A 13,060-nucleotide genomic window follows, 5' to 3' on the forward strand; every position below is an offset into this window, starting at 1 on the left:
CAGATCTGAATCAGTGTGTGACTGTCAGTTCTATTGGCCACCAGATCTGAATCAGTGTGTGACTGTCAGTTCTATTGGCTACCAGATCTGAATCATAGTTTGACTTGATTTGTAAAGAAAAAGTATATATACCACTTTACCAGTGCAGATGCCAATAGCTCAGTTTCCTTTTATTCTGTCTGTACAAATGTTACAGTTGCGCCAGAAGAGCTCTGTTAGGTTCAGGTGAAGCCCTGCTCATCATGATAATGATTTTTTTTTTTCTGTTTTGGTCCAAAATGGGAACATGTTAGGAGGGAGGAAGAGAGTATTTGTGTGTGTGTGTGTGTGTCCACATGCCTATTGCTAAAGAAATGAATGTGTACACTGTGAATTGGACAGCTGCTGATGATAGCATTATGCGATGTAGTCCACATGCTTGTCACACCACTGTGAATTTTGCATCACACACTAATATATGTGTAAATTAACCAAATTTCATGCTCACACTTTGTGTGTAAATCACGAAATTTCATGCTCACAGTCTGTATGTAAATCACAAAATTTCATGCTCACACTTTGTATGTAAGTCACCAAATTTCATGCTCACAGTCTGTATGTAAATCACGAAATTTCATGCTCACAGTCTGTATGTAAATCACAAAATTTCATGCTCATTTTGTGTGTAAATCACCAAATTTCATGCACACAGTCTGTGTAAATCACCAAATTTCATGCACACAGTCTCTGTGTAAATCACCAAATTTCATGCTCACAGTCTGTGTAAGTCACCAAATTTCATGCTCACAGTCTGTGTGTTAATCACCAAATTTCATGCTCACAGTCTGTGTGTTAATCACCAAATTTCATGCTCACAGTCTATGTAAATCACGAAATTTCATGCTCACTTTGTGTGTAAATCACCAAATTTCATGCACACTCTGTTTGTAAATCACCGACTTTCATGCACACAGTCTGTGTAAATCACCAAATTTCATGCACACAGTCTGTTAATCACCAAATTTCATGCACACAGTCTGTTAATCACCAAATTCATGCACACAGTCTGTGTAAATCGCCAAATTTCATTCACACAGTCTGTGCAAATCACCAAATTTCATGCACACAGTCTGTTAATCACCAAATTTCATGCTCACAGTCTGTTAATCACCAAATTTCATGCTCACAGTCTGTGTGTTAGTCACCAAATTTCATGCTCACAGTCTCTGTGTAAATCACCAAATTTCATGCACACTGTGTGTTAATCACCAAATTTCATGCACACTGTGTGTTAATCACCAAATTTCATGCACACAGTCTGTGTGTTAATCACCAAATTTCATGCTCACAGTCTCTGTGTTAATCACCAAATTTCATGCACTGTTATGTGCTGTGTTGGGCTGAGCTGTTACATACATAACCTGTTATGCAAAGCACAGCTCAGGTTGTTTCTTTTTCCAGTGAAGTAAGTATTGCCACCAGAAGCTCACATCCAGTGTGATACTTTTGTTAGAATTGGACACTCTGTTTTTATTTCTTTTCTTCTTTTTTTTTAATCCTGATAAATGAGACAGTTTAGAGATCTCCTGTATGGTTTGACACATATGACAGGATGTGCACAGCACACAATGTCAGATTTCCTTACACAGGGCTCTTCACCTGTCACACACACTGTTGGATTCCATATCACAGGGCCGTTCACCTGTCACACTGTTAGAGTCCATGTCACAGAGCCGTTCACCTGTCACACACACTGTTAGATTCCATATCACAGGGCCGTTCACCTGTCACACACACTGTTAGATTCCGTATCACAGAGCCGTTCACCTGTCACACACACTGTGTTCACCTGTCACACACACTGTTCGATTCCATATCACAGGGCTCTTCACCTGTCACACACACTGTTAGATTCCATATCACAGGGCCGTTCACCTGTCACACACACTGTTCGATTCCATATCACAGGGCCGTTCACCTGTCACACACACTGTAAGATTCCATATCACAGGGCCGTTCACCTGTCACACACACTGTTAGATTCCATATCACAGGGCCGTTCACCTGTCACACACACTGTTCGATTCCATATCACAGGGCCGTTCACCTGTCACCTGTCACACACACTGTTAGATTCCATATCACAGGGCCGTTCACCTGTCACACTGTTAGATTCCATATCACAGGGCCGTTCACCTGTCACACACACTGTGTTCACCTGTCACACACACTGTTCGATTCCATATCACAGGGCCGTTCACCTGTCACACACACTGTAAGATTCCATATCACAGGGCCGTTCACCTGTCACACACACTGTGTTCACCTGTCACACACACTGTTAGATTCCATATCACAGGGCCCTTCACCTGTCACACACACTGTTAGATTCCATATCACAGGGCCGTTCACCTGTCACACACACTGTGTTCACCTGTCACACACACTGTTAGATTCCATATCACAGGGGTGGTCACCTGTCACCTGTCACACACACTGTGTTCACCTGTCACACACACACTGTGTTCACCTGTCACACACACTGTTAGATTCCATATCACAGGGCTGTTCACCTGTCACACACACTGTTAGATTCCATGTCACAGGGCTGTTCACCTGTCACACACACTGTTAGATTCCATATCACAGGGCCCTTCACCTGTCACACACACTGTTAGATTCCATATCACAGGGCCGTTCACCTGTCACACACACTGTTAGATTCCATATCACAGGGCCGTTCACCTGTCACACACACTGTTAGATTCCATATCACAGGGCCGTTCACCTGTCACACACACTGTGTTCACCTGTCACACACACTGTGTTCACCTGTCACACACACTGTTAGATTCCATATCACAGGGCTGTTCACCTGTCACACACACTGTTAGATTCCATATCACAGGGCCGTTCACCTGTCACACACACTGTTAGATTCCATATCACAGGGCTGTTCACCTGTCACACACACTGACAAAGGCTGCACTGGATTGTACTGGACTCCTTGTGAAAGCCAAAGACGTCAGTCATGTGCTGCTATTCTATCATAGTCACCAGTTTGTCATGTCACCATTCTATCATAGTCACCAGTTTGTCATGTCACCATTACATCATAGACACCATAATGTCACCATTTTGTAATGTCACCATTATATTAATAGTCGCTATAATGTCACCATTTTGTCATGTCACCATTATATCACCATTCTGTCATAGTCACTATAATGTCACCATTTTGTCATGTCACCGTTATATCGCCATTCTATCATAGTCAATATAATGTCACCATTTTGTCATGTCACCATTATATCACCATTCTGTCATAGTCAATATAATGTCACCATTTTGTCATGTCACCATTATATCACCATTCTATCATAGTCACGGTGTCACCATTTTGTCGTGTCACCATTATATCGCCATTCTGTCATAGTCACCATTATATCACCATTCTATCATAGTCACCGTTTTGTCATGTCACCATTATATCACCATTCTGTCATAGTCACGGTGTCACCATTTTGTCATGTCACCATTATATCACTATTCTATCATAGTCATGGTGTCACCATTTTGTCATGTCACCATTATATCACCATTCTATCATAGTCACCATAATGTCACCGTTTTGTCATGTCACCATTGCCATTCTACCATAGTCACTATAATGTCAGCATTTTGTCATGTCACCATTGTATTGCCATTCTACCATTGTCACCATAATGTCACCGTTTTGTCATGTCACCATTATATCACCATTCTATCATAGTCATGGTGTCACCATTTTGTCATATCACCATTCTATCATAGTCACCATAATGTCACCGTTTTGTCATGTCGCCATTATATCGCCATTCTATCATAGTCACCATAATGTCACCATTTTGTCATGTCACCATTATATCACCATTCTATCAGTCACCATAATGTCACAATTTTATTACAGTGTACCATATTGTCATAGTAGTGTCACCATTTTATCACAAGTCGTCTTGTTGACACCTTTATCATATTTTCATCGTTGTGTCACCATTTTATGATGATGTCACTGTAATGTCAAAGCAGTGTCATCTTTAACCACAGTTCACCATAGTCTCACCGTAATATCACCGTTTTTTCATACTGTCAGGGTAACATCTCAGTAACTTCGTCATGTCATCACAAGTCGCGGCGGTGACAGTGTATGGCCCCTGCGCGCGCAGTGTGTTTCAGTCTGTCCTGTAGACACTGCTGCTCACACCACACAGTATGCTAAACTTGTCCACACCACAATGTCTGCTAAACTTGTCCACACCACACTGTCTGCTAAACTTGTCCACACCACAGTGTCTGCTAAACCTGTCCATGTCTGCTAATCTTGTCCACACCACAATGTCTGCTAAACTTGTCCACACCACAATGTCTGCTAAACCTGTCCACACCACAATGTCTGCTAATCTTGTCCACACCACAATCTCTGCTAAACTTGTCCACACCACAGTGTCTGCTAAACTTGTCCACACCACAATGTCTGCTAAACTTGTCCACACCACAATGTCTGCTAAACCTGTCCACACCACAGTGTCTGCTAAACTTGTCCACACCACAATCTCTGCTAAACCTGTCCACACCACAATGTCTGCTAAACCTGTCCACACCACAATGTCTGCTAAACCTGTCCACACCACACTGTCTGCTAAACCTGTCCACACCACAGTGTCTGCTAATCTTGTCCACACCACAATCTCTGCTAAACCTGTCCACACCACAGTGTCTGCTAAACCTGTCCACACCACAGTGTCTGCGAAACCTGTCCACACCACAATCTCTGCTAAACCTGTCCACACCACACTGTCTGCTAATCTTGTCCACACCACAATCTCTGCTAATCTTGTCCACACCACAGTGTCTGCTAAACCTGTCCACATCACAGTGTCTGCGAAACCTGTCTACACCACAGTGTCTGCTAAACTTGTCCACACCACAATGTCTGCTAAACCTGTCCACACCACAATGTCTGCTAATCTTGTCCACACCACAATCTCTGCTAAACCTGTCCACACCACACTGTCTGCTAAACTTGTCCACACCACAGTGTCTGCTAATCTTGTCCACACCACACTGTCTGCTAAACTTGTCCACACCACAATCTCTGCTAATCCTGTCCACACCACAATGTCTGCTAATCTTGTCCACACCACAATGTCTGCTAAACCTGTCCACACCACACAGTATGCTAAACTTGTCCACACCACAGTGTCTGCTAAACCTGTCCACACCACACAATGTCTGCTAAATGTCCACACCACACAATGTCTGCTAAATGTCCACACCACACAATGTCTGTCCACACCACACAGTCTGCTAAATGTCCACACCACACAATGTCTGCTAAATGTCCACACCACACAATGTCTGCTAAATGTCCACACCACACAATGTCTGCTAAATGTCCACACCACACACTGTCTGTCCACACCACACAGTGTCTGCTAAATGTCCACACCACACACTGTCTGTCCACACCACACCATGTCTGCTAAATGTCCACACCACACACTGTCTGTCCACACCACACAATGTCTGCTAAATGTCCACACCACAGTGCACAGATCAGTGTGGCTCAGTGGACGGCATTTCTATGGATATTTATCAGACTGATTTGACTTTTAGAAACACACATGCTGACCGGGCGTGGAGTGTCAGGGTAGTGGACGCAGTGAACATCACCTGTGCTGATCAGTATTGCTTTGTTTCTGTGGAGATTTTGTGCGAGAGAAAAAAAAAAATCCCCTTGTGAGTTTGTTGTGTACGGTACGGTGAGAAACCTGTTAAAAAAAATCCCCTTCACTTGTGAGTTTGTTGTGCACGGTACGGTGAGAAATGTGAAAAAATCCCCTTCACTAGTGAGTTTGTTGTGCACGGTACGGTGAGAAACCTGAAAAAAATCCCCTTCACTTGTGAGTTTGTTGTGCATGGTATGGTGGGAAATCTGAAAAAATCCCCTTGTGAGTTTGTTGTGTACGGTACGGTGAGAAACCTGAAAAAATCCCCTTCACTTGTGAGTTTGTTGTGCACGGTACGGTGGGAAATCTGAAAAAATCCCCTTGTGAGTTTGTTGTGTACGGTACGGTGAGAAACCTGAAAAAATCCCCTTCACTAGTGAGTTTGTTGTGCACGGTAGGGTGAGAAACCTGAAAAAATCCCCTTCACTTGTGAGTTTGTTGTGCACGGTACGGTGAGAAACCTGAAAAAATCCCCTTCACTTGTGAGTTTGTGTACGGTACGGTGAGAAATGTGAAAAAATCCCCATGTGAGTTTGTTGTGTACGGTACGGTGAGGAACCTGAAAAAATCCCCTTCACTAGTGAGTTTGTTGTGCACGGTACGGTGAGAAACCTGAAAAAATCCCCTTGTGAGTTTGTTGTGCACGGTACGGTGAGAAACCTGAAAAAATCCCCTTCACTTGTGAGTTTGTTGTGCACGGTACGGTGAGAAATCTGCAGACTGCCGGTTACCTTGGTGACCAGCTGTGCTGTGTGAGGGGTGAGGCAGTAAACAGCCACAAGGTGATGAGAGGTTGTGGGGGAGGGGCAGGGGGGTGGGTGCGGGAGGGGGGGGAATGACTTTTAATGGGGTGTGGAGGGAGGGGGTGACTATTGATGGATGGTGGGGGAGGGGGGTATGGGGGGAGGTTGATGGCGGTGTTTGTTAACACAGACGACAAGAGATGTGGATTATGAAGGCAGCAAACTGGGAACACTTGTTTTATTTGTGACTGTTGCACAGTGACACGACAGTGTTGGTGTGAGGAATGGTCAGGGCTCAACATCCGCTGTGTGTTGGGTTCACCTGACAGTGTTGATGTGTTGGTTCACCTGACAGCGTTGAGGTGAGCACTGTGTGTTTGTTCACCTGACAGTGTTGATGTTGATGTGTTTGTTCACCTGACAGTGTTGGTTCACCTGACAGTGTTGATGTGTTTGTTCACCTGACAGTGTTGGTTCACCTGACAGTGTTGATGTGTTGGTTCACCTGACAGTGTTGGCTCACCTGACAGTGTTGATGTGTTGGTTCGCCTGACAGTGTTGGCTCACCTGACAGTGTTGGTTCACCTGACAGTGTTGATGTGTTGGTTCGCCTGACAGTGTTGGTTCGCCTGACAGTGTTGGCTCACCTGACAGTGTTGGTTCACCTGACAGTGTTGATGTGTTGGTTCACCTGACAGTGTTGATGTGTTGGTTCACCTGACAGTGTTGGCTCACCTGACAGTGTTGATGTGTTGGTTCACCTGACAGTGTTGATGTGTTGGTTCACCTGACAGTGTTGGTTCACCTGACAGTGTTGATGTGTTGGTTCACCTGACAGTGTTGATGTGTTGGTTCACCTGACAATGACAGTGTTGATGTGTTGGTTCACCTGACAGTGTTGATGTGTTGGTTCACCTGACAATGTTGATGTTGATGTGTTTGTTCACCTAACAGTGTTGGTTCACCTGACAGTGTTGATGTGTTGGTTCACCTGACAGTGTTGATGTTGTGTTTGTTCACCTGACAGTGTTGGTTCACCTGACAGTGTTGATGTTGATGTGTTTGTTCACCTGACAGTGTTGGTTCACCTGACAGTGTTGATGTTTTTGTTCACCTGACAGTGTTGATGTTGATTCACCTGACAGTGTTGATGTGTTGGTTGAGGTGAGCACTGTGTGTTGGTTCACCTGACAGTGTCCATGGTTGCCTGTCCAAGTGATGACACTAACAGGAACCCGATCGATGCACGTGTTGTGAACACACAACAGACAGTGATGTAGTTGCCGGGGCAGATGGACAACCATTGATGTTGAGTCCTGACTGGTCCAGTTGGACATCTGACAGTTGATGCGACTGTTGTGAAATGTGATGATGTTCACACACACACACAGAGAATCAGGCTGTCTTGACTTGAGGGGTTGCTTGAAGACAGACACCTTTGACATGAATGTTGTGAAATGTGATGAAGACACCTCTCTTTCTTTCCTCTTCTTCCTACTACTGCTCCTTTTGTTTTTAGTTCAGTTTGGTTCAGAAAGTTTACAACTTTCTTGAACTATTTTCATGAATATTTGTGATATGAGAGAGGGGTGAGGGGGTTGCTTTACGATAAATCCTCACAAAATGTTTCCATTCACAGTATATATATATATATGTTTATTTGGAAGTTTCCATTCACAGTAATTCACAGTATATGTATGTTTAATTGGAAGCAGAGTTGTCCTTGCTGTCAGTTTCTTCAACAAATGAATTGTTTTTGTCAGTTTTTTTTGTTTGTTTGTTTCTGTCTTAACTTTGGATAATACTGTTTCATGGTCTCTGTTTGCACGTCTTTACGCTTGCTTCTGTTCTCTCTTGTCTGCATGTGTTTTTCTCTTTTCCAGCTCCCTGAATATAAAAGACATGACCCTGATGTGTTGACTGTGAGGACAAAGACATGACCCAGATGTGTTAACAGTGAGGACAAAGACATGTCCCAGATGTTATGACAATGAAAACGGACATGACCCAGATGTGATGACAATGAGGACAAAGACATGTCCCAGATGTTATGACAATGAAAACGGACATGACCCAGATGTGTTGACAATGAGGACAAAGACATGACCCAGATGTGTTGACAATGAGGACAAAGACATGACCCATGTGTTGACGATGAGGACAAAGACATGACCCATGTGTTGACGATGAGGACAAAGACATGATGCAGACATGTTGATGATGAGGACAAAAGACATGACACAGACATGTTGATGATGAGGACAAAAGACATGACACAGACGTGTTCACGATGAGGACAAAAGACGCAGACGTGTTGACAATGAGGGCAAAGACATCATGCAGACGTGTTGACGATGAGGACAAAAGACATGATGCAGACATGTTGACGATGACGACAAAAGACATGATGCAGACATGTTGACGATGAGGACAAAGACATGACCCAGACATGTTGACGATGAGGACAAAAGACATGACGCAGACGTGTTGACAGTGAGGGCAAAGACATGACACAGATGTGTTGACGATAGGACAAAAGACATGATGCAGACATGTTGATGATGAGGACAAAAGACATGACGCAGACGTGTTGACAGTGAGGGCAAAGACATGACACAGATGTGTTGACGATAGGACAAAAGACATGATGCAGACATGTTGATGATGAGGACAAAAGACATGACGCAGATGTGTTGACGATGAGGACAAAAGACATGACGCAGACATGTTAACAATGAAGACAACTGCTGCCTGCTTTTCCTATGTGGCCTTTGATGTCTCAAGTGTTCGTGTTTTTTGTTGTGTTTTTTGGTATCCTCCTTTCTTCCAACATACCAACTTGCTGAAAAATACATTGATCTATTTTTTTACTTTTGATACAAAGCACTATAATGCATTTGACCAGACTCAGTTCTAGGGGATTACATTTTTATTTTACAGCGGCGGGCGTTGGTTTAGCTTCAGAATGGCAAACATAGATTTATATTTAACCAATAGAATTGTTAGATTAGATTTTTATTTTACAAATATAATGGTAACATTGAGTCAGGTTGTGGGTTAGAATAGTTGTTTTCTGTAGTTGAGAAGCTGTTGAAGCAGTCCAGTGTGAACTTATTACAGGCTTGGCGTGTTCTGTTGCCATTGTTTTTAGCTTTATGTCGCTTCTGGTGTGTTTGTGTTCTGTTGTCATTGTTTTTAGCTTTATGTCGCTTCTGGTGTGTTTGTGTTTATAGCTTGGCCTGGAACAAAACACATCCACTCTGCATTTCATGAGTAGATCTGCCCTGTTGAAATAAAGATCTGTAGAAAAAGAAAAGAAAAGATTTGCTCAGTTTGACATGGATCTGTCGGTCTTGGTCGCCGACCCAAAGAGCAGCCTCTACTTGTTGTACTTGCGGACTTTAATTTCACTTTATTTTTGTTTAGATTGTGTATTGTGTGAGGATATATAATTATGATCTAATGTAGCCCAAATGTATACCACTTACAGTTATTTGTAGTTATCTGCCATATATCAGTGTGCTATGTATCCAGAAGTTTACATTTGGGCCAACAGCAAAGTGAGAGCTGTATTATCAATGGTTTCTCCAGTCAATGGGAAACCATTTACAGGTTAGTCTTTTGTGAAGGACTATGACTCTAAAACTAGGAGGCAAAATTGCACTGGCTCTTAGTGCTGCAGCCTTGTGGGCTAGTTGGCCTTTGGGAACCATCCCAACGCCGACTGTCCTAAAACCCTCTTGGCCGAGAGAGTGTGGATGTACTTGGGCAAGACACTCTCCACTATAATCAAATTCTAGCCCAAATAGTCGGAACAGCAGTTGCCTCCTCTGCTGTTCTGATGGTCATAGTCGGACACGACTGACTGTCATATATGTATCCAGTGTTTTAATTTATTTGTCATCAGTTCCTGATTTTCACCACTGCAGCCATTGTGTTTTCAGTTCAAAAAGTGAACACAGACGTTACGATCTGAACACAATAACGCAAATGTTACGATTTTAACACAGAACAGAACGCGATTATTTGAACAAACAGAACAGAAAAATAATGATTTGAATACACAGAACATAAACGTTATTAGTTCAATGACAGAAATCAGAGGCTACAAGTGGGGAAGATCTACCCTCAAGGTTGGTCGGGGGGGGGGGGGGGGGGGGGGGGTAGTGGGGAAGATCTATCCTCAAGGTTGGTCAGGGGGGTACAGTGGGGAAGATCTACCCTCAAGGTTGGTCAGGGGGGGTACAGTGGGGAGATCTACCCTCAAGGTTGGTCAGGGGGGGTAGTGGGGAAGATCTATCCTCAAGGTTGGTCAGGGGGGGTACAGTGGGGAGATCTACCCTCAAGGTTGGTCAGGGGGGGTAGTGGGGAAGATCTACCCTCAAGGTTGGTCAGGGGGGGTAGTGGGGAAGATCTATCCTCAAGGTTGGTCAGGGGGGTACAGTGGGGAAGATCTACCCTCAAGGTTGGTCAGGGGGGTACAGTGGGGAGATCTACCCTCAAGGTTGGTCAGGGGGGGTACAGTGGGGAAGATCTACCCTCAAGGTTGGTCTGGGAGGGGGAGGGGCTGGGGGGGGGATCTATCCTCAAGGCTCAAGGTCGGTCAGGGGGGGTAGTGGGGAAGATCTACCCTTAAGGTTGGTCAGGCGGGTACAGTGGGGAAGATCTACCCTCAAGGTTGGTCAGGGGGGTACAGTGGGGAAGATCTACCCTCAAGGTTAGTCAGGGGGGGTACAGTGGGGAAGATCTACCCTCAAGGTTAGTCAGGGGGGGTACAGTGGGGAAGATCTACCCTCAAGGTTGGTCAGGGGGGGTACAGTGGGGAAGATCTACCCTCAAGGTTAGTCAGGGGGGGTACAGTGGGGAAGATCTACCCTCAAGGTTGGTGAGGGGGGGTACAGTGGGGAAGATCTACCCTCAAGGTTGGTCGGGGGGGTACAGTGGGGAAGATCTACCCTCAAGGTTGGTCAGAGGGGGGTACAGTGGGGAAGATCTACCCTCAAGGTTGGTCAGGGGTACAGTGGGGAAGATTTACCCTCAAGGTTGGTGAGGGGGGAGGGGTACAGTGGGGAAGATCTACCCTCAAGGTTGGTCCAAGGGGGGTACAGTGGGGAAGATCTACCCTCAAGGTTGGTCAGAGAGGAGTACAGTGGGGAAGATCTACCCTCAAGGTTGGTCAGGGGGTTGGGGGGGGGGGTGCAGTGGGGAAAATCTACCCTCAAGGTTTGTCAGGGGGGTACAGTGGGGAAGATCTACCCTCAAGGTTGGTCAGAGGGGGGTACAGTGGGGAAAATCTACCCTCAAGGTTGGTCAGGGGGGTACAGTGGGGAAGATCTACCCTCAAGGCTGGTCAGGGGGGTACAGTGGGGAAGATCTACCCTCAAGGCTGGTCCAGGGGGGGGGGGGGGGGGGGGTGCAGTGGGGAAAACGGGCTTCTGGTTTGTATGGAAATCATGAAGCTTCTTGTCATGTAGTAATTGGGAAAAGAGACTGGTTGACATGTTATATCACTGTGTGAGCAGAGAATATTTGGATACTTTGTGTCCATGATGTGGTTTAAATATGTTGGCTGTCTTTGAATCATAGAGTAAGAATGTGGATGTGTGTGTATGCTTGCTCTTTTTTGGTGTGTGTGTGTTTTCACATGCATGCATGCCTGTGTATGCATATTCATTCTCCTCTACTGTGTAAGAGTTTGTGACTGAGTGTGTGTGCATGCGTGTGTGTGTGTGTGTAATTTTTTCCATCCTCGTTTTCCCAATATTTGTCAGATTACATGGTTCGGTTTGATAATATAATGAGGGACCACTACTTCATTGACAAATTTGTGTACAAAGATCTGCCATCATTCAGTGTCCAAAAGAAGCAATAAAAACAGCTGTAGTTCGATATTTGTTTTACAACAGATGGGGATGTTTCACTTAGGATCGATGATGTTTATCTTAAAAATGACTATTCCCAATGTTTCAGTTACATTTTATGATTCATACATAACACACACACACACACACACACACACACACACACTACAACCGATACCTCCAACACACACACCAGTATTTTAATGAAACATTCTTGCATGCACACTTGAATTTGCTTATTTATATGTGTGTCTGTATCTGTATAGATATATATAAAGATATTGGTAATATTAATGGTGGAAGCCAGCAAAATGATTCAGCAATGGTGAGTGTGAATGATAAGTTGTCTCTCACATACATGATACACATGTGGAAATCTCAAATGCAAAGTTGCCCAGTGCTTACTGAAATTTGTGCTTTCTTGGTTTGTACTTCTATTGGAACTAGTGTCATAGATTTGATTTGAATCATGTTTTGGGGGGTTGCTCACCGGTACTATTTTTACATTGGCTTGACTCAGTTGTCTCAGTTTGATGTGCACAGCTGCATCATATATATATATATACATAATGTTAGTAGAAGATGCAGTCAACTTATGTGTGTGACTTTTGTAGATCTTACAAAAATGGTGGGTACAAATATAACTTACACATGATTCATATGAAATGTTTGGTTCTGCTTTCTTGTATTTGTGTGTGGATAGGTGTGT

This window comes from Babylonia areolata, chromosome 31 (genome assembly GCF_041734735.1).
Source record: "Babylonia areolata isolate BAREFJ2019XMU chromosome 31, ASM4173473v1, whole genome shotgun sequence".
NCBI lineage: Eukaryota > Metazoa > Mollusca > Gastropoda > Neogastropoda > Buccinidae > Babylonia > Babylonia areolata.